The sequence below is a fragment of the Sinocyclocheilus anshuiensis genome, unplaced genomic scaffold (genome assembly GCF_001515605.1).
Source record: "Sinocyclocheilus anshuiensis isolate Anshui unplaced genomic scaffold, SAMN03320099.WGS_v1.1 scaffold3443, whole genome shotgun sequence".
Lineage (NCBI taxonomy): Eukaryota > Metazoa > Chordata > Actinopteri > Cypriniformes > Cyprinidae > Sinocyclocheilus > Sinocyclocheilus anshuiensis.
In genome coordinates this window covers 10,904-34,018 of record NW_015544383.1, presented here as the reverse complement: position 1 = coordinate 34,018, position 23,115 = coordinate 10,904, and the positions used below count along the sequence as shown (strand labels likewise).

At 40.5% G+C, this 23,115-nt stretch overlaps 1 pseudogene; it reads right to left on the bottom strand.

The window, feature by feature from the left end:
• Window positions 1-8,366: 8,366 nt before the first annotated feature.
• LOC107698174 (NACHT, LRR and PYD domains-containing protein 3-like) overlaps window positions 8,367-23,115 on the bottom strand; it is a 17,319-nt pseudogene continuing 2,570 nt past the window's right edge.

Below are 23,115 nucleotides of genomic sequence, written 5' to 3'. Positions count from 1 at the left end.
ATTTGTTCACTCCCCGGAGCCGTTTGAGACATTTTTTTATGGATGGGCGCTTTTTATTTAACTTCTTTTGGACTGATGCACTGCAACACCAGCTGAGTGGCATTAAACAGCTTGAAAGATCAAAGACAATTTTTTATATAACTCCAACTGGATTCGTCTGAAAGAGGAAAGTCATATACACCTAGGATGACTTGAGGGTTTTAAGCGCAGCTTTGAGCTAAGAATTGTTTTACACTTAAGTCAATTCTTAGCAGCGTTCTTTAGAATAATTCTCTGAGGCTTGATAAATACAGGGCCAGGTATGTTCAAGTGTTTGATGTGTATGTAAGTTTGTAACAATGGCCCTGTTTACACATGGGGCCCTATTTTAACGATCTAAGCACATAGTCTAAAGCGCAAGGCGCAGGTGCACTTAGGGCGTGTCCGAATCCACTTTTGCTAGTTTAATCGTGGGAAAAACAGATGGCGTGCCCAGCACATGCTCTAAAGGGGTTGGCCCTTTTCTCTTAATGAGTAATGGGTGTGTTTTGGGCATAACGTGCAATAAACTAATCAGAGTCTCATCTCCTATTCCCTTTAAGTGCCAGTTGCGCTCGCGCCATGGCGGATTCACTATTTACATGGTGGAATTTGCAAGAGCAAAGATTGAACGCGTCTCCAGAGATGAAACGGAGCTGCTCGTGCATGAGCAAGTAGGTAGCGGAGTTTTAATACATGCAATGACTATCCATTATGACATGTAGGCATTTTTATATTTATGTAGTCTACACAATAATAATCTTTTACATTCGCATGTTTCGGTGCTGCTTTGTGCACTGTGTGTGTAATAAGCAGTGTATGTGCGTTGTGGACCCGCCTATAGGCGCATATTACTAACGTGCTCTTTAAATAACAAAAAAAAAATACTGCGCCATTGACTTTAGACCAGGTTTTAGTTGGTCAATGGCGCAGTCTATTTCAGTTGCATCAAAATAGCAATGGGCCATCAATGCGCCTGAACACACCACGTTTTCAGACCAGCACGCCCATGGGTCACAAATGGGTGCAAGTGCATTTGCTATTTAAACAATGTGGCGCAGGACGTGAAAATGCTAACTGCGTCGGGCTGAAACTAGCAAAAAACACTTGTGTCGTGTCTGGTGCTGCATTGCGCCAGGTGTATGAAAGGGCCCATGATGCGTTTTGGACAATCGGATCACAAGTAGGAGAGGGAGACACATTGAGACATCTTTCTCTGATATTTACATTATGCTGTATGTTTGCTCTGTTGTCAGTGTTTCTTTGTCTGGACACAAACACCACACACGCTGCAAGTACAAGTACACGAATGCAGGATTGGGTATCGGATATGATCTTCGACTGAACCCAAACAGCGAGATGAAGATGATACATGTGGATGGAAAACCTCACCTATGCTTATTTGCCATATGAAGCACCTGTCCTAGTGAAGAGATCACATATAAGTGTGCTGATGGCGATGAAACGGTATGGAAACCTTTACAATAACTATTTTTAATTCTTTAGATTATTTTAAAGCTTTATAAAATATAAAATAGGTTTAACCCTCTAAGCGCCAAAGTCGCAAAATTGCGACAAGACTTCATACTTAATAAAATAGACTGTAGACTTACAAGCTGATGAAATGACTGCATTTATTGACATTTTAACAAATTAGCTGTAATCTCATGAATGTAATTTAACAGTGGTCTTTTACGTTTTATCACCTATCTGTCACCGATTCCCTATCTAACAAACAGTGTGTGTGATGACTGACCAAGGGATTAATCAAGGGACCTTGCTAGATATAAGCTAACCAGATTGTCTACCATTCATTGAAATTAGGTGTACTAATGCAGATCAGTCTTGTTTTAAATGTTACTAACTTTAACCCTCTAAGCGCCAAAGTCGCAAAATTGCGACAAGACTTCATACTTAATAAAATAGACTGTAGATCCTAATATGGTGTAATATCTAATTTGTATTCCCAGACAGGCAGACATGTAGTACTTAGATTCTAGACCAAAATGACGTTATGTTCCTATTCAAAGTGTTCGAGGAAATAGCGATCGGTCGTCTAATGATCGCGCTTCTCCCGGTACATCTTTGCAACACAATGGTGCCGCCATGCAAGACGCGAGTGTTTACGAAGCACAAACAAGTGATAATTTCGACCCTTTGCCCAACGGGGATGGTGGTGGCAGGGGTGAACGTGGTCGTAGTGTCCATAGGAGAGCCGTTGCTAGAGGTAGAGGCAGCAGGGGTAGGAGAAATAGGGCTGGAAGTAGCACTAGCTCTTTGGATCCAGCGCCCCAAAGAGGTGGCAGTGGCCGCGGTAGATGTGGCCGTGCTGTGCATGGGAGAGCTGGGAGATGTGGTTTCTGTCCCTCTTTCTGACTGATGACTTCTGGAACCTCATTACAAATGAAACTAACAGATGTAAATAAGTTAAAACGTCAATTCAATATCTACTATTTCCTGAATATTACTGATGAACTGATCACTTTGGTACACAATTTAAGATATTTTGGATGAAAACCGGGAGGCTTGTGACTGTCCCATAGACTGCCAAGTAAATTACACTGTCAAGGTCCAGAAAAGTATGAAAAGCATCGTCAGAATAGTCCATCTGCCATCAGTGGTTCAACCGTAACGTTATGAAGCAACGAGAATACTTTTTGTATGCGAAGAAAACAAAAATAACGACTTTATTTAACAATTCGTCTCCTCTATGTCTGTCCGCATCACCGTAGCATCATTTTGGAGAATATGAGCCGAACGCAGGCAGCTTACACTCTTCTGTGTCAGCCGTGCCACAAGGTACACGCAATTCTCATCTCTCTCTTTAGAATTGCCAATATTTGAGAAAAAGTTTAATCAATTTATATTTATTGGGGGAATAGTCCCCCTCAACGTCTCTGGTGGTTATCGCCCTGATCAGACATGAAAATATGTTGTGGCACTATCGTGCAATCAGTAATGTTTTAACGATAACAAACATTAGCTAATTTTTGCAAATATTTTGTTGAATAACATGACTGTATGAACACAATGTAATGAAACATCAAACAAATGATTACTTTTCATTAAAATATTTTTTAATGCTAAAAATGCTTACATTTACATGTTTTTTTGTTCACTTGGGCAGCCATGTTGCCGCTGTTGCCGGTTTATGCTGATAATTCTCATTCCCCTTCGTTTGAAGTGTGGTCCCAGAAAATCTTCGTTTGAAGGACCAGCTGGCCCTTCCCCCTATCCCTACACCTCCAACCAAAAGAGAATCGAGGTAGGGGTAGAAATGGGATTGGGCCTAAATAACTCACTTTAACACAACTCATGGTTGACCCAAAGAGACGTACAATACACGTAAAGTCAAACAAAATAGAAAGACAATACAAACTATACAGTAGATAAGTTATAAAACCCTAATCCTACTCATAACAGAAAGAAGTAAAACGTTAATTACCTATAGTCTAATCTAGGAGCCAACCCGAGAAAGCCCCTTATTGTTGTAAGGCTGTCTGGATGTGTAGCACTTACACCAAGCGAAGAAGAGTATTGCCTGGAAGAACTACACATGGCCCACCCAAAAAATAGTTCCTCCACCCTGAGCTCCAGTTGGAATGCGCTCAAGCTATTGTGGAAGCCACCTAGGTCTTTCTTGGACTGCAACAGCTCATACAGCGTGGTGCTAAGATAGGTGGCAACTGGCTGTACCATGTGGCAAAGACCCAAAACCGTTTTCATTGTCCCGGAAAGGAACAAGCATGGGAACTGACTCCAGGAGATGGTCCAGCATTGACGGTATGAAGAAATGGCTACGCTCCAACACCAAGAACACCCCCTCCAACCTGGCGCAGGTCCTTGTGTACGCCTTCCAGGCCAGGTCGTCCACATGCTCGACGTACTTCTCTGCATTATGTGCGATCATCTTCCGGTGTTTCTCGATGTGGAAGATCACACATCGTGATCAGTTGGCTGACTCGGATGTTTCTGGGCCGTCACCTCGTGACAATGTGGGGTCAACCACGTAGAGTTACAAGAAGTTCAACTGGCAACTTCCTTCCCGCACAACTTGCCAGAACGCTAAATCAACATCCAAAGGCAGATGGTCGATATTGCTTTGGAAGTTGGCAGTTTCCCTCATCAAGTATGCCGGAAACAGGTTTCCACGGGACCCCATCACGTCTTGAAGTCCGCAACGGGACCAAAAAAGATTCACAATGGGGTCTCGTGAACGTAAGTTGCATGTAGCGTGGTACGACACTCTCACTACACCATCGCTGAGGTCGAACTGGCGTTCATCCTTCTGGACAAATTTAGTTATGGTCATAAGGATGGCCATGTCCAGATCGCTGTTCACAGTTAGGAGGGACTGATGAAACAGCTGGAATATGAATTTATGGTCCCCATGAAGCACATTTATCCTCTACAAGCTGCTCACGTTGTTCTTGAGGATGGTTGGCCTCTCCAAATCTTCTGGCAGCAGAGTCTTCAGCCTATCTGCAATTATCAGACCGATGGCATGGGCCTTTACCATCATCTCGCTGTGGAACATGAGGTGCGCATGGTTTGGATTTGCGGGGACGCAACTGATATTGAGAAAATAACCGCCATCCACGAATACCATCACAGTCCCTACCGTATTCCGCAATGCACTGACTCCCATTGCAGATTATTGTGTAGCAAATTAACTCAAAAGGGAAATATATATATATAAATAATTACAATTAATTATAATTAATTGTAGCTATTTTTATCAGCTGCTTGTGATGAAGACGATCCCACCAGCTTGCCTTCGGTGAAAAAATGTGAGTCTGTGACAGGATGTAAAAACGGTGGCTTACTCGCAGAAGCACTTTCGTGCAAGGTGGAATTTATTTACAGTGCCAGAAAGATTGTCCACAGTGAATTAATATATACAAGAGCACACAAAAAATGACAAAAATCCAAAGTACCAAAGAAACAAAAAAAAGGGGAAAATAAACCAGAAAATAATCCAACAATGATATATACAGGCAACAAACAGGTATCCACAGTATACGAAGGGGTTTTGGGTTTGCCTGAGGTACCGCAGTAGCACTCTTCGATCAGATTGTAAGGGGTTCAATACAGCAGCATCTCAGAAATCTCGAATCAATTAATTAACAGACGTTATTACTCCACCTCGTGCGTGTGACGTCATTAAAAACGGCCGTAAATTGTTGAACTAATGTGGTTCAAATGACGGATATGTGTCCATGTTCGGGAAACAGCCGTGACTGGCTAGTTAGTTTCCACAACAATGCATCGTACTATGGTGGTCAATCAGCGAGTTACGTTGTTGTATGGGAAACGCACCCCTGTTTTGTTGTGTTTTTCTTCCCCATGTGCTCCCCGTGACCTAGTTTCTCCCTTGTCTGATTGCCATATTTGATTCACATGTGTTCCCCATATTACCTCGTTTAGTTCCTTTTACTTAAGCCTAGTGTTTTCCTGTGTCTAGCATCTGGTATTATACGTCTACCCATGTGCTACATGTGTTCCTGTTTGCTCCATGTTGGATTATTAAAGACTGTTGTTTATGTTTTATCCGTGTCTCCTCGTTCCTTCACAGTAGCAGAAGTGTGACAGAATACTGGACCGAAAAAAACTTTATTTGCGTCTCCACTCCGTTTTTGTTTCCGTGTTTGATGCAGTGTTTTTTTCCATTGTTTCCCCCATGGATGCCCTCACCTGCCCGGAATACCTCCTCCTCCTGCTGGAACAGGGGGAAAGATCGCTCAAGGACCATACCAGACTGTTCCCAGTCCTCGTGAATATTACCAGCTACCCAGACGACGTGCTCTGTGCATTCTACGATGTCAGCCTGAACCCCGCGTGCAGAGCGCCGTCGTTCGAAGTTGGTCCTCGAGCGGATTTCGCCGCCTTTGTGGAGTGGATACTGGCGAGAAACGGATAGTCTCTCACCATCTGTCCCGTGGATGATCTCGCCAGTTCCACTCCAGACCCAGAGCCCAGCCCACCATCTCCCCGCTGCACGGAGCAGAAGCCCAAGCCCACCGATGACGGAGAGCCGGAGCCCGCCGCTGAGCCAGAGCTGCGTGTAACGTCAGACTAGGTGCAAGAGCCAGCAACCACGCACGCCATGAATGAGAAAGCCGTGGCCAGAGTGATCGCGGAAAGGGGATCCGCCTACTGCACCAAGGCTGAGGGTGAGCTATTAATGGATCTGGGTGAATGGAAAGTGGAGGGAAACTTTATAGACTTGTATGCCGACCTGCCCCCTCTCCTCCCTCCTTCATCGGAGCTGGCTCCCGTTCCTGAGTTTAGCCCAGAGAGGGCTCCCGTTCCTGAATTTAGCCCAAAAAGGGCTCCGGTCCTCCCATCCAGCCCAGAGAAGTCTCCTGTTTCCACGTCCGGCTCAGTGAGAGACTCATTTCCCGAGTTCAGCCCTGTCGTTCCCCTGTCAGTCGCGCTCCCCGTGCTGGGAGTCACAATTTGATGTGTGTGTGGGCAGCGCACACCAGCCCTGAAAGCCTGGAGGCTCACAAATTCCCGCCCGCTCGCTCCTGCCTGCCTCCCCCACCGTCGTCTGGCAGCCCCTCTGCTCGCCCTCAGCCCACCATCAGTACGGTGCGAGCCCCACGGGTCTGAGAGTCTCCATCGTCACCGTGGCTGGAGAATCCCTTGCCTCCGCCTCCAGCCTCTGAATCCCGGACTCAACCTCGGCCCGTCGACCGGTTGGCTCCACCATGGCTCCTAGCTCCCTCGGCCCATCAGTCCACTGGCTCCCCCAGGCTCCCTCGTCCCTCCGGCTCCACCTTGGTCTGTCGTCGACCATCCGTCGCCTCGGGACTCCACTCCTCCGGCTGTGCTTCGTCCCTCCGGCTCCGTCAGGCTTCTCCTCGGTCCTCTGTCACTCCAGCTCCACAGCGGCCTTCCGGATCCACGCCTCCACATCGGTCACCTGAGCAATCTGTTACGCCTTGGCCCTCCGTATCCTCCCCGTCGCTTTGGCTCATCGGCTCTCCATCTCTGCCTCGGGCTCCACCGCCGTCGATCGGCCCCCTGCAGTCGGCTGCCCTTCCTTCTCCATGGCTCCTCCCTCCGTCTGCTCCACTGTGGGTTGCCGTTATGGCTGTGGCCTGGGTCCCACCTGGCACCGCCTGCTCCAAGCCCCTACTGTCTCTGTCTGGTCCGCCCTGGCTCCTCCCTCCTTCGTCACCTCCCTGGACTCTTATCTGCCGGCCCCCTCCTGGGTGTCCGTCCGCCTCCTGAGCCTCCTCCCAGGTTCCCACCCGTCCTTTCCTCTGTTGTTTCTACAGTGCGAGGACGCACCTTCCGGGAGGGGGGCAATATGTCAGGATTACGGACCTGTTTTGTTGTTTTTCCTCCCCATGTGCTCCCCGTGACCTAGTTTCTCCCTTGTCTGATTGTCATATTTGATTCACCTGTGTTCCCCATATTACCTTGTTTAGTTCCATTTACTTAAGCCTAGTGTTTTCCTGTGACTAGCGTCCGGTATTATACGTCTATCCATGTGCTACGTGTGTTCTTGTTTGCTCTGTGTTTCCCGTGTTGGATTATTAAAGACTGTCATTTATGTTTCATCCGTGTCTCTTCATTCCTCGCTCCTTCACAGTAGCAGAAGTGTGACACCAATCTTATATACAGTATAATGCTATCCAATTACAGCGCTCAACCCAGAGGATATGACACATTTAAGACAGTAAAACCAGTAATTTTTGAATAATCGACTCTGAGCTGAAAAAAATACAAATTTATTTGAACAACCCCAATTTAATCTAATACGAGACAATTGTATCGGAAAGTACAGTAAGTGCATGAAAGCAATGCTAACATGATTATTGTTTAATTTGTACAGTCTGTAGTCATGGTTAATGTTTTATGAGATGTTTAAGCTTGTCCAATTTAATTGCTCTTTAATCTCATTGGAAAATTCCACCACATTAATATTCTTAACAATTCAAATTTGTGATATCTATTTATTAAATTACCTGAAATAATATTTAAAAATAGGCTAATTTCCTGTAAGAATTTATCATCCCTGTTGACAGACACTGATAAAAGTTGTTTTTTTTTGTCATTTGATTTAGCAATTTGCGCATGATCAGTTGATAAAATCTTCATATATTACGTCATACATGTGTTTAGGGGTGCAGTTCCACGACTGGGATACACACTCACACACAGAAATCCTGTTTATGCTCATGGTGGGGATTAAAAAAAACTGCACTAGGCATATCAGCAGTGCCTCTTGAGCCTATTAAAAGGAAAACATTGCTATGTGTTTGGTCCCCACTATGTGAGTGTGCTAACATGCTGAGGACCCCACCATAAAAACAATCACACATACATACACACACACACACTGATCTGTCTATATGAGGATTTATTACACACATTTATTCAGACATGTTATTTCAGTGACAGAATTTCAGTTGCAGTATTAATGTCATGAAGAGACTTTATAACATTTCACTGTTACTGATTTATCATGCAGCTCAAAGCATTATGGGTAGAACCTCTTGTCAGTCTATTCTGATTCATCAACATAGTTTCACTGATGATTCATAACCAACTTTAAACCCAGGATAAACAGTAAATCCAGGATAGAGCGGCTGAGTGAATGTGGTCTGGACTGTGTGGATGAGACTTGTTGTGTCAGAGATGCTGTAGAAGGACAGAGTTCCTGCACTGTGATCCACATACACTCCTATTCTCCTGCTGATGTGCTCTACAGGGAGATCAGTATATTTGTCATTGTGTCTGAATAAGTATCTGTCAGAAGAGCAGAACAAACTCCAGGACTGATCATTAGATCCAAACTCAGACTGAACACCCCGTCCCTTCCTGTTGATGCTCTTATATGACACTGATACACGCACACCATCTCGTCCACTCCACTCAATCTCCCAGTAACAGCGTCCACTTACACTCTCTTTACACAACACCTGACACACATTATCAAATCTGTCTGGATGATCAGGACACGACTGTTTCTCTCTCACATTTGTCACCTTTCTGTCCTCCTCAGAGAGACCGAGTTGAGTGTGTGCTGTGTTTGGATCCAGTGTGAGAAAACGGGCATCTGAACACAAGAACAGAGACATTTATAGCACAACAACAATCACTACAGCTGAGTGTGTGTGTGTGTGTTTGCATATGTACATTTCTGTAGTCCAGCTGTAATCATGGACAGTCCTTTATTATCCACACTATAAAACACACAAAGAGTCACATTCAGTCAGTAAACATACACACACAGTGCAATGCAATTCATTATATTACAGTATATCTTCAATTATGATTTTGGCTTCCAATTATTCTGAAAATAAGATAATCAAGATAAAATGACATATTAAACCATGCTTTAAACAGAATAAGAATATTCTAAAATATGCTAGCATCACGCTAACAATATGCTAATCATGTGAATGTGATGTTAATCATGCTAGCATCATGCTAAATGCATTAGCAACCACCAAGAACACCCTAGCAACACCTTAGCAACCACCCATAGCAACTTAAAGTAAACTGAAACTTTTTCAAATTTTAAGCTATTACAACTACTTCATACTTTTAGGCTGGGCTTTCGCTAGCCAACCTCAAAGTTTGTCTACAAACTGTACTGTACTGATATCTGAATATCAACATTTGTGAGTAATAAATTAATAAATAAATAAATTATTACCAACATTAAGCTCACATTGGGTAGCCCATTGTGGACCCCAATACTGGCGGGAAATGCGGAGCACATGTGGACCCCCATCTGGGTAAAGTGTTGGCACAGTTTCTGGGCCAACAGTATGTCCTGTGAGCACACTCTGTGAGAGCTTCAAGTAGTGCTGGGCGATTTGTTTCTTTTTTCTTTTCTTTTCTTTTTTAAGGATTCTGGTGGTTTATCACAAGTTTTTTTTTAATTTTTATTATTATTAATTAAAGGTGCAATAGAAGATCTTGGAAAATGCTAACTTTAGCCTGATAGCACTGAAAGCGAATGTCCCACCCTCCCTGCAATCGCCGTCCAAAGCCACGCCCCCTGAACGCATTTACGCTCACAGACCAGAGACAACATTACTACAATAGGCTACATCAGGTTCCCAATTCCTGCCCATGTTCCGAAGTGAAGTAAACTTCAACAGATTTCCCCCGCTCAGGGAGTAGGGAGCAATGAACACTGAGTAGGGATCATATCGATCGGAACACAGTTAATGCACGTAGCTCACTTCTAACGACCTGGCGCGAGGACTGGATTAACCGCTGGGCTACATCATGTGTCATCTACCAGTGAGAAATCTTTAAAAGTACTACAATACCAGGAAGGAAGATCGGGTTGTTGATGTTTGCCTGCCATCCTCGCTCTGTCTGCACTGCGTGCGTGAATGCGCTGATGACGTATCCTGTCTGCGCTAACCCGGTGCGCAGAGGTATGCTAATACATACGTTGACAGGCAGATAGGAAAGCATATTAAAACGGACCGAGCGTTTTGATTGGACGAACATTTCTTGATCCTACACCTTCCACAGAATATACAAATACAGACAAATACATTTAGACCACTTAACTTCATGATTGCTATCGTGATGTGAAGAGACTTTCAACCAGCATAACAAAAAATGTTTCTGAAGACAATCACCTATTGCACCTTTAATTTATTTATTTTTATGACTGGGCCTTTCTATGAATCCGAATGCATGAAACAGTTGTAGAACCACTGCACTTTAATCACAGTCCAAACAAAGTTAGTACATGTGGCATGAGCAGTTTTTGATGCAAATTGTAATATGTAATTTACATTAAACATATATATAATCTCATTATATATAATCTGTAAGTAGCTTTGGATAAAAACATCTGCTAAATGAAACGACAACAAACTTAATTCTAATTGTTTTTCTGATGTGAGGCTTTTATTTAGAAAAATGTGCGTAAAAGCTGTTGACACTTCTGTCAGATGCAGTTTATGTTAAGAGTGACTGAGAAAGGCACATTGTCCTGATTCATCTGTTGTCAGGTGAGATGTTGCCAGACTATATGGCAATGTCATAAAAATAACGTTTTTATTTTTTCTCACCTCAGTGAGAAAATGATTTCTTTCCTGTCATGTCAGCCATTATACTGAGCACTCTTCCATTGCACATGCAAATGCGGCATTGGCACATTGTACATCACTTCATTATAAATAAAGCACAAATGAAATTACAGGGTTCCCACTCTCATTCAGTGATAATTTTCCAGGAATTTGAGGACTTTTCCAGGACATTTTTAATTTAATTATGGTGGGAATAAAAGACAAGGATCACACCCTAAAGTAATATATTCCTCTCTCTAGAAGTCTTAAAAACATACTGTTCTGTTACAGTAATTGTCTAAGTTAATAATAATTAAGGAATAAATGTTTAGGCTGTAGTTTGTATCCCCCTGCTGGCTGCTCTGTGAATAACGCTCATTATCATGTGACTGATCAGGGGCCGGTTGCACCAGCTGGACGTACACCCGGTTGTAAGACTAGGCTGGACGTAAAATGCGTTTTAAGTCCTGTGTAGAATTAATACCTGTTGCACCATTTGGGCATAGCGCCAATCTGGGACTAAATCTTACGCCTAATCAAAGGTAGGTGTAAAGTGAAAAGCCTCGACTTGTTTCCATAGTGATAATAAAAATAATAAATAAAGACAATTACAAGACAATGGCGCGTCTGATATACAGGCTACACGATCGACGGGCTTTCAGGCGTGAACGAGTAATGAGAGACCGCACCAATCCTCTAGATATATATGGAGACAGAGAACTTATTGAAAGGTTTCGTTTCAGCAGGGTTGAACTGTCAGAATGAATCAACGAGTTATCACCGCAGTTACAGCACGCAACAGGACAGGAATGGAGCGCTGTCCCCAACACTGCAGGTGCTAATATCTCTTCGATTTTATGCCAGTGGATCTTTCCAAAATACATTCGCTGATATGGTAAATGTAAGCAGAAGTACAGCCAGCCGGGCGATACGACGAGTGTCTCTGGCCCTTCAAAGTCGGGCTCAAATACATGTTTGTCTACCCACCCAGGAGGAGGCCACACGCACTAAGGACAAATTTCGAAGAGATTCCAGCATACCCTGTATTTTTGGCTGTATTGATGGTACTCGCGTGCGCATTCAGGCACCATCTAAAAACGAGTACCTTATATGGTAAATGTAAGCAGAAGTACAGCCAGCCGGGCGATACGACGAGTGTCTCTGGCCCTTCAAAGTCGGGCTCAAATACATGTTTGTCTACCCACCCAGGAGGAGGCCACACGCACTAAGGACAAATTTCGAAGAGATTACGGCATACCCGGTATCTTTGGCTGTATAGATGGTACTCACGTGCGCATTCAGGTACCATCTAAAAATGAGTGCCTTTTTGTAAATAGGAAAGGCTTTCACTCAATCAACGTACAGGTTGTGTGTGATGCAAACATGAAATTAATAGATGTGGTGGCTCGGTGGTATGGGTCTGCACATGATGCACGCATCTTGAGAGAGAGCGCACTGGCCCAATCGTGTGAGGAGGGGCGGCATTCTGGTATAATGCTTTGCGACAGTGGCTACCCTTTAAAGAAGTGGCTGATGACACCTGTCATGGTACCCCGAACGGAGCAGGAAAGGCAGTCCAACTATGTGCACTCACGGACGAGGTCGATCATTTAGCGCTGCATAGGAGTGCTCAAGCGCAGGTGTGTGGCTCATGTTTACTTGAACGGCGTGTCTATTTACACTAAGCTCAAATAGCCCTCCTTGTTGGCAAATGGTAAAACGTGTGTTGTGCTCATTTTGACGCGATCGACCCGGGTTCGAATCCACCTTTTTCTCCCTTTTCAAATTTCAAATCACATCAGAAAAGCATTTATTTTCAATAAAAATGAAGGAAATAATCAAAAAGTTGAAAATAAAGTAACGGGTAGGGTTAGGGTATGTGTAGGGAGGGCTTTATTGTCCCAATAAGGTGGCATCCATTTAATAATTTGAATTAAAATTAAAATTTACACTCAAAAAGTTATTGCATACTGTTTTATAATGTACTACAATACTGAGGTAGATAATTGCCACTATTTGCAATAGGCCTAAGTAGTATAAATAGCAGAAAATCCTGCTATTTTAACAGTGTAAATAGCAAGTGTAAATAGAATCTATAGCTATTTGCACTTAGTGTAAATAGCCTCTGCCTTAGTTTAAATATGAAGCTGCCAGCCCTTATTTATTTTAGCTACCTTAAACTGGCATTGGTTATTAAAGAGTAATAATGTAGATTTTACTCCGGCGGGATAGCTACTGCATTTTCTTCCCTGCAGATTCCACTGCCTGCACAGTGAAATCAGGATGGAGCCAGAGAGGGTATGCACCATTGTATGTGCAGCAGCTGTGTTGCACAACATTTGCACAGACAAGAGCATGCCTCTTCCTGCGGAGGATTTAGGACCAGTGGAGGCAGAGGTGGAACACATCAGGGAACAAGTCGCAGAAGAGGATGTGGCGGCTCGTCTCATCCGAAGCAATATAATTCGGCTAATCAGCCTGTAAAAGATAGACCTAATGTAACGTATAAAGATCATATATTATATTGTATAAAAAGAAAACGAAATGTATCTGCTTTAGATAAATATGCACTTTATTTATTTTATTTTATTTTACATTTCACTTTTTCACGTCAACATTTGACATTTTTTCTACTGTCACAAAGTGAATAAACTAAAGCTGTACAAAATGATTGCTGGCAAGTAAAAAATAAATTATTTAGCTATTGATTAAATTGTGTGTGTTATTAAATCAGATTAGATCTGCTGATGCAGATTTTTTTAATATTAGCTTTAATATTATATTTAATATAAGCTGGCGAGTTGTCTCCAAACACATCCATTATAATAGTGCTGTAGCGTGAGATTTTAGGAGGGGGTCCCCCACCCGTTGGGGGGGTTTTGAGCAGATTAGCGTCTCTCCTGGCTGCCTGAAGAAGATCTTTTCATTTTTTTTTTTACTTCCTCGACTGTCCTGTTTCCTAATCCACCCTCAGCTTCATTTACTGCCACTGTTAATAGCCATTTTTCCTTTATTAATTGGAGCCGGTAATTTCAAGTTGTAACCATAGTAACGCGAATGGCGTCACGTACGCGCACAGTCTACACTAATGCTTAGCGGCGCCTAGTCGTAGTTTTAGATGGTGCAACAGGTGTAAATATTAATCGGAAAGCTGGATGTAACTAAGTCCAACGTAGAGCTTACACCCAACCTTTTTAAGCTTGACTAACGTGACCTGCCAGAACTAACGCTACACTTGATGAAATTATTTTCAGAACCAATTTCAGTGTCCATAGCAAAAACAAAAAAACAAGTATTTAACTATTTGAAAATATAAATCAATAAATAATTAATCTGTTCATTATTAATGCAAAAAATAATATTAAACAAAATAATTTTAAAATATTCACATGTATACTTCAAATATTTTTCAATTAAGCATTGCTTTAAAAGGGTCAAGTGAAAAATGAGTGGATTCTGACTAACCTCTGATTGGCCATTATATATTGTTGTTCACGGAAAGCGATATAAATATGCACAGAAGCATTTGAAGACAGCCGCCTATCAACAAGTACTGAACTGAGTCTGTACTTGGTACTGCAGAGCTGGAGAAAGGACGATATTGTTATGTTTTTAAAATTTCAGTATCAACTTGGTATAAAAGTATTAATAGCCTACTTTTGACAATAGTCAATAGTCACTGCACGGAGGTGTGGATGTCGTGTGAGGGCATCTCCACAACATTATGAAAAATAGTATTTGAAGGATACAACTTGAAGAAAACGGTATGTTTGCAGGTTTCCTTTTTAAAATACTTCGTCAGTGATGTGCCGAGTCAGACAATTGTTTTTACACTGCAATAAATATAGGCCTATCTGTTTCCACTAAAAATAGCTAAATGATGTTCATCTTGATCAGCAAAACTGCAAGAATTTAAATTGATTTGAATTATTTAAAACAACTGAAATACCATTTGGCCAGTGGAAAAGAATGAGATCAACTCTATACTAAAATATTTACCTGAGAATTTTATAAAAAATTTAATTGTATTTAATTTATTCTAAAACATAACAAGGATAGTAGATGATATTTAACAATAAAAATTAATGTGTATGGCACAAATGGCATTTATAGTCCGTATCTCATATTTCCTTAATGTCTTGTACCTTTGACGTGTTAAACAGGGTGTCACGTGGATGCAAATGGTACGCAGATGAGGTTATGCATAGGTGTTGTAAGCTCCATATATGGTGATTTCGGGGAGGAAACGGGGTGGAGATGCACGTACGCACAATCTTCCGGATTTATTAAGGGATTTTTGCACAGGTTCTGGCATACGCATGGTTTTATAAATCTGAAATCTTTTGTGAGTAAGCAAAATTTAGCTTTTGTGCGTACGTACAGTTTTAGAATGAAATCTACAGAGAGTTTTATAAATGAGACCCCAGATCCTGTGTGAAATAGAACATGCTTTTCACTGATAATAAAACATAATTCTGAGGGGAAATCATGAAAATAGCTTCTTGTTTTCATCTTAACTGTAACTGTAATGCTGTCAAAACCTGACTGGAACTACTTTAGCTGTGGGTTTACTGCAAAATAATTGCACACCTTAGAATGTTCATCAACCTATCAGAATTAAGCATTCAATAGTATAACTACAGCTAAACTTCTGTTCATTCTCACTAGGAACTTTTGTAGATGTACGAAAGACAAAGTCAAAATAGTTTATAATAAGTAAATATGGTAATGCTGTCTTTGGAGTTGTTTAATCAAAACCCCTCCGGCTCAACATACTTGAGTTTGTCCAGTGAGCAGTTTGGATCCTCCAGTTTTTCAGAGAGCAGCTTGACTCCTGAATCTCCGGGGGGATTGTAGCTCAGATCCAGCTCTCTCAGGTGTTAGGTGTTTGAACTCAGAGCTGAAGACACATAACCACAGCCTTCCTCTGTCACCATACAGCCAGACAATCTAAAGGCATGCACAGCAACAGTCCACATGATTTCAACATTTATACTATTTCAGCCATTCATTAGGTATTATGTATTTGTAACTGTCAGTATAACCGGCAGTAATTTCCAGTGACTAATTAAAACAATAATTTTAATTTTAAATATATAATTATATATAATTAAATATATAATTTATGTAATTCTTGTCATTTTTAATTGAATATGACGAGAAAAGAAACATTAACAGTCATTGTCAGCATATTAGACATACAAAAAAAGAATGAATATGTGTATATTTTAAAATAAAATATTATTTGCAAGCAATTCAAATGGTTTACTTTGCAATTAAATGAAAAATAATTTCTTCATTCTTCCTTAAATACCTTTAAAAGTTTTATGTCTTTAAACATCTTCACCTTAATGCTTCTCAGTTGTCAAGAAGATTTATAAACAATTCTCATTACAAAATTGGGAAAATGTTTGGTACATTTGGCACATGTTGCATATTCAAATCCACGTTATGAGCGGCCTAAACTCACTATGAGTTTGTGTGGAGCAGCATTTGCCGCATTGGGTTCAAACTCAGCTGCTCCTTGAAGGCCACTGCCCTGCAGAGTTCAGCTCCAACCCTAATTAAACACACCTGATCCAGCTATTCAAGGTTTTCAGGATTACTAGAAACATTCAGGCAGATGAGTTGGAGCTGGTTGGAGCTAAACTCTACAAGACAGTGGCCCTCCAGGAGCTGAAGTTGCCCTGAATCAAGCTGTTCTGAAACACCAAAAACACAGGATAATGACCTGCTTGTGTGTAAATGAATACAGTTCCACCCTTCACATGGAGCATGTCAGAATGTGTATTTATATAATTACATCACAACCTCAAAAACTTCAAATTATGATAATCAAACAAAACCATATCCTGTTTTGCCAACCATATATTTTCAGAATTCATAAAAAAAAAAAACTGATGAGTAACAATCGCCAATCATATAATTGTGAAAATCTGAACAATATAAACAAATCATAGCAGTTTGATTTGTAATTAACTCAAACCTCAGAATCTCCAGCTGACAGTTTGGACTCTTCAGTCCGTCAGAAAGAAGCTTCACTCCAGAATCCTTCAGGTCATTGTTACTCAGGTCCAGCTCTCTCAGGACAGAGATAGAGGATTTTAGAACTGAAGACAAACTCTTACAACAATGAGTAGTGAGATTACAGTTATGTAGCCTGTGTAGGAAACAAAACAAACAGTGATATTAATGCTTATTAGGTAAGGTTTTATAATATGGAACATAGATAACCTGGAATAACCTTTGATTGTACGGAAAGCTAAAACAATTGCAGTTTCTTTAATTTACGATAAAATTAAGCCTGTTGTGATAATTACTATATCGACTTATAGTATATACAGTCTGTATTTTCTATCCCCTTACCCTAACCCTACACCTAAACCTACACCTCACAGGAAACTTTCTGCATTTTTAGATTTTCAAAACACTTAATTCTGTATTATTTATAAGCTTGTTTCCTCATGGGGACCTAAAAAATGTACCCACAAGGTCAAAATTTACTGGTATTACTATACTTGTGGGGACATTTGGTCCCCATAATGTAGTGAATACCAGTATACACACACACACACACACACACAACTTAGTTGTATTATTATTTCAACTTAATTTCCTTTCAAGGGGATTTCACGTGACTGGCGTTAGCACTGGTGACACAGTGTAAATGCATATATACCAGCCTGTCTAGCACATGCAGAAGCAAGTCCCAGTGCTAATACTGCTCAAATATTATCATTATATAGGCAGCAACATAAAATGGTCTTAAAATGATAATAAAATAATTGATTGCAATTATTTCTGGGGCAATATATCTTTGAACATGATAGTATGTAGTTATCATGACAGGCTTAGATACAATTAAGAATAATCAAAACTCAGGTTCAACTTGCCTGATGGTGGAGATACATTGGCATTTAATTTAATCACACACAAATATACAACTACATTTTTACATTTTTATGAACAGTCTTAGCCAGTAAGTCACCTGTGCCCAACTAAAAGACGTTTATATAAATGAGTGTAAAGAAGACTCTTACAGTGCTTTTCTGGTGTTTTTGATCACTGGCAGCAGTCTCATCACTGCTTCATCAAATCTTCTGTATTTCTGCAGTTCAAATTTCTCTTGAGTCTCTTCTGACATCAGGAGCACAAACACCAGACCAGACCACTGAACAGAGGAGAGATTCTGTGCTGAAAGTTTTCCTAAGCTCAGATTCTTCTGGATTTCCTCAACCAAGTCAACTTTCATTTCAGTCAGACAGTAGAAGAGATTGATGGTTCTTTCCACTGATTTCTCCCTCTCTAATTTCTTTTTGATATAGTCAGCAGAGTATTTCATGTTCTCTGATTTGAGCTCTAGTCCTGGCAGTAGTTCCTTTATGTCACTCTGATTGGACTCCAGTGAGAGACCCAGCAGGAACCGAAGGAAAAGGTCTAGGTGTCCATTCTCACTTTTTAAAGCCTTCTTGACTGCAGCCTTATGAATCTGAAACAGTGGCTTTTTAGAGAATTTCCATGTCAGTTTTTCTGTGCAGGATTGAAAAATAAGTTTTTCTTTCTCCTTTTTGTCAATCAAAGTTGAGTAGAGAGCAGCAAGGAATTCCTGGACACTGAGATGTACGAAGCTGTAAATACTTCTTTCTGAAACAGCTTTTTCTTCCTGAAAGATCTCAGTGCATAACCCAGAGAACACTGACCCTTCACTGACATCTAGTCCACATTCCTCAAGATCTTCTTTGTAGAAAATCAGCTTTCCTTCCATCAGCTTATGAAAGGCCAGTTTCCCAAGCTTCAAAATAATCTCATCAAAAGACCTGGCATAGGCCTTCGATCCAGAATCATCACTGTATTTATTTCTCATCTGCTGCATCTGAGAAAGTACAAAGTTTGTGTACATCCCTGTGAGAGTTGTGGGAGTTTTGTCATTGCTCTCTTGAGCCAGCAGAGGCCGAAGAACGGTAAGAGAGATCCAGCAGAAGATGGGGATGTGGCACATGATGTACAGACTCCTGAATTTCCTGATGTGACGGATGATGTTTCCAGCAACCTCAGCACTGCTGTTTTTGTTGAAGTATTGCTCTTTCTGCTCATCGTTGAATCCTCGCACTTCTGTCACCTGATCAATGTAGTTTCGGGGTATCAGACTGGCAGCTGCTGGTCTGGATGTGATCCAGATGAGAGCAGAGGGAACCAGATTTCTCTTGATCAAGCTTGTAATCATCTTACTCAATGTTGTTTTTTCATTAACATCTGTAAAGCTGTCATCCTCTTTAAAGTTTAAATGGAAGCGACATTCATCTAGCCCATCAAAGATGAACATGACTTTACCACCCCCTTCAGGAAGAGTGGGCAGTTCTTCACGACCACTAAAGAAGTATTTGTTAAGCAGTCCTATGAGACTGAACTCTTCTTGAATCAAATTCAGTCTACGGAATGGGAGTGGATAAATGAAGACGATATCCTGATTTTCTTTTTCGTCAGCCCAGTCAAGGATGAATTTATTGACAGAGACAGTCTTTCCCACTCCTGCAATTCCCATCGTCAACACTTTTCTGTTTTGTTGACCCGTCTCACTCTGGACATTGAATATGTCGTTGCATTTGATTGGTGTGTCAATGGTAAATCGGTTGTGACTCGCTTCAATCTGTCTCACCTCGTGCTCACTCTCTATTCCTCCAGTCTCGTTCTCCACCACATATAGATCAGTGTATATTTCATTCAGGTGCTGCCGATGACCCTTCTGTGAATTACCAATCAATATCCGTTGGTAGTCCTGTTTTAATTTGTTCTTCAGTCTGTGGCTGATCTTTGTGTAATCATGAACAGCAGCTTTATGGTCCTCTGCAGCTGAGCATTTGAGAAAGAGAGAAAAAAAAAGCGTAGAGATCAGTTTTTAACTCCTGCGATTGACTACATTTTCCAGCAATCCATGTTTTCACTGTTATACTGTAGGTGCTATTATGCATCTTCCGAAAGAGTATGGAACCTCAGAGCACAGGTGAAGAAAAAGCAGAAAAAAAAATCTGATATAAGCATTGCTTGACACGTTTATATGCTCAAACAGCATTTAAATCAAAACTGCTCAACCTTAATGAATTAAGTGTTGAACCCACAAAGAGTTAAAGAACTGTGCAAGATGGGGTGATGGACGTGATCTACTCGATCTGTGTTTTTATAATTGTCCTGAATCTGATCTGGATGTAGTCATAGAAAAATGAAGAAAGAAAAAATGTGTTTTTATCAATGAAACTTATCCACATTCAAGTGTTGATAAATATTGAATGCATGAAGCAACAATTTTTTTTTTTTTATTTTGTTCTGTTCTTTGTTTGTTCTGCAGTATGACCAATATCTTGTACCACAATATTAGTATATTCTTGGCTGTCAGGTAGAGTGAGAGTGAATGACTAAAGAAACGTTATCAGCATGATGGTATGAAACTGTACATTTCTTGTCTATTACCATCCACTGCCACTTATACCAACGACGGAAATAAGTGCAGTTAGAATAGCTAAATATAAGGGAGAGCGTTGCTATTGTGTGACTATATTGTATTGCAATAGGTAGCACTTCAATATTAATGTTAAATCAAAAATAGTTAGCACATAATTTATAATTGAAATGGTTTAATAACAGAATTTTGTTATGGTTACACTTGAATTGGTTACAAAATAGATGAAGGATGGTAAAATATAAACAGTTAATTGTACCCAGCATGTATGAAAAATATTACCTGGGAGAGAAAGAGAGAGAGAGAGGGCAGAGCCCCAAGAAGGGAGCGCCAGCAAAGAAAAGAGGCAGCAAAGGAAAGAGACAGAGCAACAGTTACAATCTTCTTTTATCCCTTCCTTGACCATGTGACTAAAACCCAAATGTGAGACATTCAAACTGACCAATCAGCAGATTACAGTTTCACGCACTGTGCAAAAGGTGACAATTAGCAGACCCCCAATGTATACACATGTTAGCCTACAGGCCTTGATCACTATCAACACCCGTGTCTTCAGGAATGCCAAATGGCCCTTTCGTTACTCAAGATAGGTTTGGACACTGATCCAACAAAACCACACAAATGTGCCTATTGGTGTTGGTCAGCATCTCTCAGGGCAGTGTGAACTAGCCTTAAGAGAACATGATGGCTGCACCTTGTTTTTCTGTGTGTTTTTCCGTGTCTTGGGATTTTTGTGGCTCTGTGAAGAGAAAGGAAAAAAAGAAAAGACTGCCATGTAGCTAAAGCATGTCATTGAACAATATTGCCATACAACAAACTAAATTAGGAGTAAGGTTCACAACCACTGGGCATTAATAAGCTATTAACTAACTGCTAATAAGCGGTGTGTCTCAGTACGAACAGTTATAGTGATAGTACCAAGCTGTATCATGCAGTTGATGGTCACTTTTTCTGCAAAGTTGTTTCCAGTGATTACAGGAGCAATTACATTTGCTCTCGTCTCAGCTTTCACATCAAGAGTGGTGTTGAATGCTGTAAAAAAAAAGATTAATCTTTTTGTTTCAAGTTGAAAGTTGTTTGCTGATGTAGTGCAACAACAATTAAATTTAGTTCACCAGAAAATACTAACTTTTTCTGTGTGTGCAATAATAATCAATCAATAAATACATTATTAGTGGGTCTACTTTACATTAAAGTTCACTTTATAACTCATTAATAAATGGTTCACAGGCGTTCACTTTACATTAAGGTTCGCTTTCACAGGTTACTAACGTTTATAACTCATTAATAAATGGTTCACAGGTGATCACTTTACATTAAGGTTCGCTTTCACAGGTTACTAACGTTTATAACTCATTAATAAATGGTTCACAGGCGATCACTTTACATTAAGGTTAATTTTTAGACGTTATTAACGTAAATTGGAATTAAAATGTTCAATATTAATATCTCGTCAAGTCATGGTTGTGCTTTTATGATTTTTCCCCCAAAATAAAAATCAAGATGATAATTAAATCTTGATAAACAAAATATATCGGTTTCTAATCATTGCTGTGGATAGGCATCATGAACTTTTGTGGAGAATCATGGGTAAGGTACAAAGTAGATTCTGGTAAGAAACATTGTAAGAAAAATGACATGAGTCATTAGATATAAATAAGAAAACCATAAATACAACACTCTTCGGTCTTGCTAAAATAATACATTTTTGTTGCATCATGAATACAATCAGGAATCTGGTTTTGAGTGACATAAGTATTAATAAATATATTTGTTAAGCATTTATAACATGTGAGTTAAAAATGTCTCACTATTTGGCAGGTATTGCATCAAAATCACCCTTTTATTCATGCATTTATAACTGCTTATCAATAATTTATAATGCATTTGTAAATGAGTTATTAGTCATTTATGAACGCCTTTACAAACCCTTTATAAAGGGAACCTTAATGTAAAGTGTTACCATTTTTAGATATCTGGGCTGGAAACAAGACAAAAAAAAAATCGAAGTAAGCATGACTGGTCCTGTAATTGCTGCTTGCGTAATATTTGAAGAGTTTGGTTCCAAAACACTATAAATCCATTGAATCAATATAAAAGTTATTTTTCATATTGAAACTGTTGAAAATACTAGGGCTGCACGATAAATCGCATGCGTTTATCATGCGCATCTCGTCAGTAAAGCCGGTTCTGTGATTAATAGTAAATCTCCATCATGTGCTTTCAGATGGAGAGCATTTAATACACAGAGCCGTAGATCACTGACAAGCTACGCAATATCGCATTCATAGTCCAAGGCGATTCGGTTGAGCGGATATATCGCATTTTGCAGAGAAGGGAGACTGGCGTTTGTCACGGTTTGGAAAGATAGGGAGAAAACATGACAGAATACGGCGGATATCTCATTTTGCGTAAAATTAAAAATTGACTTTTCAATACTGCACTCTAAAAAATGCTGGGTTAAATGCAACCCAGTGCTGGGTTTGTCCCTATTTTACCCAGCACTGGGTTGTATTTAACCCAGCATTTTTTAGAGTGTGACCAGACACAATACTGATTTGGGCAGAAACTCAATAAAAAAAAAAA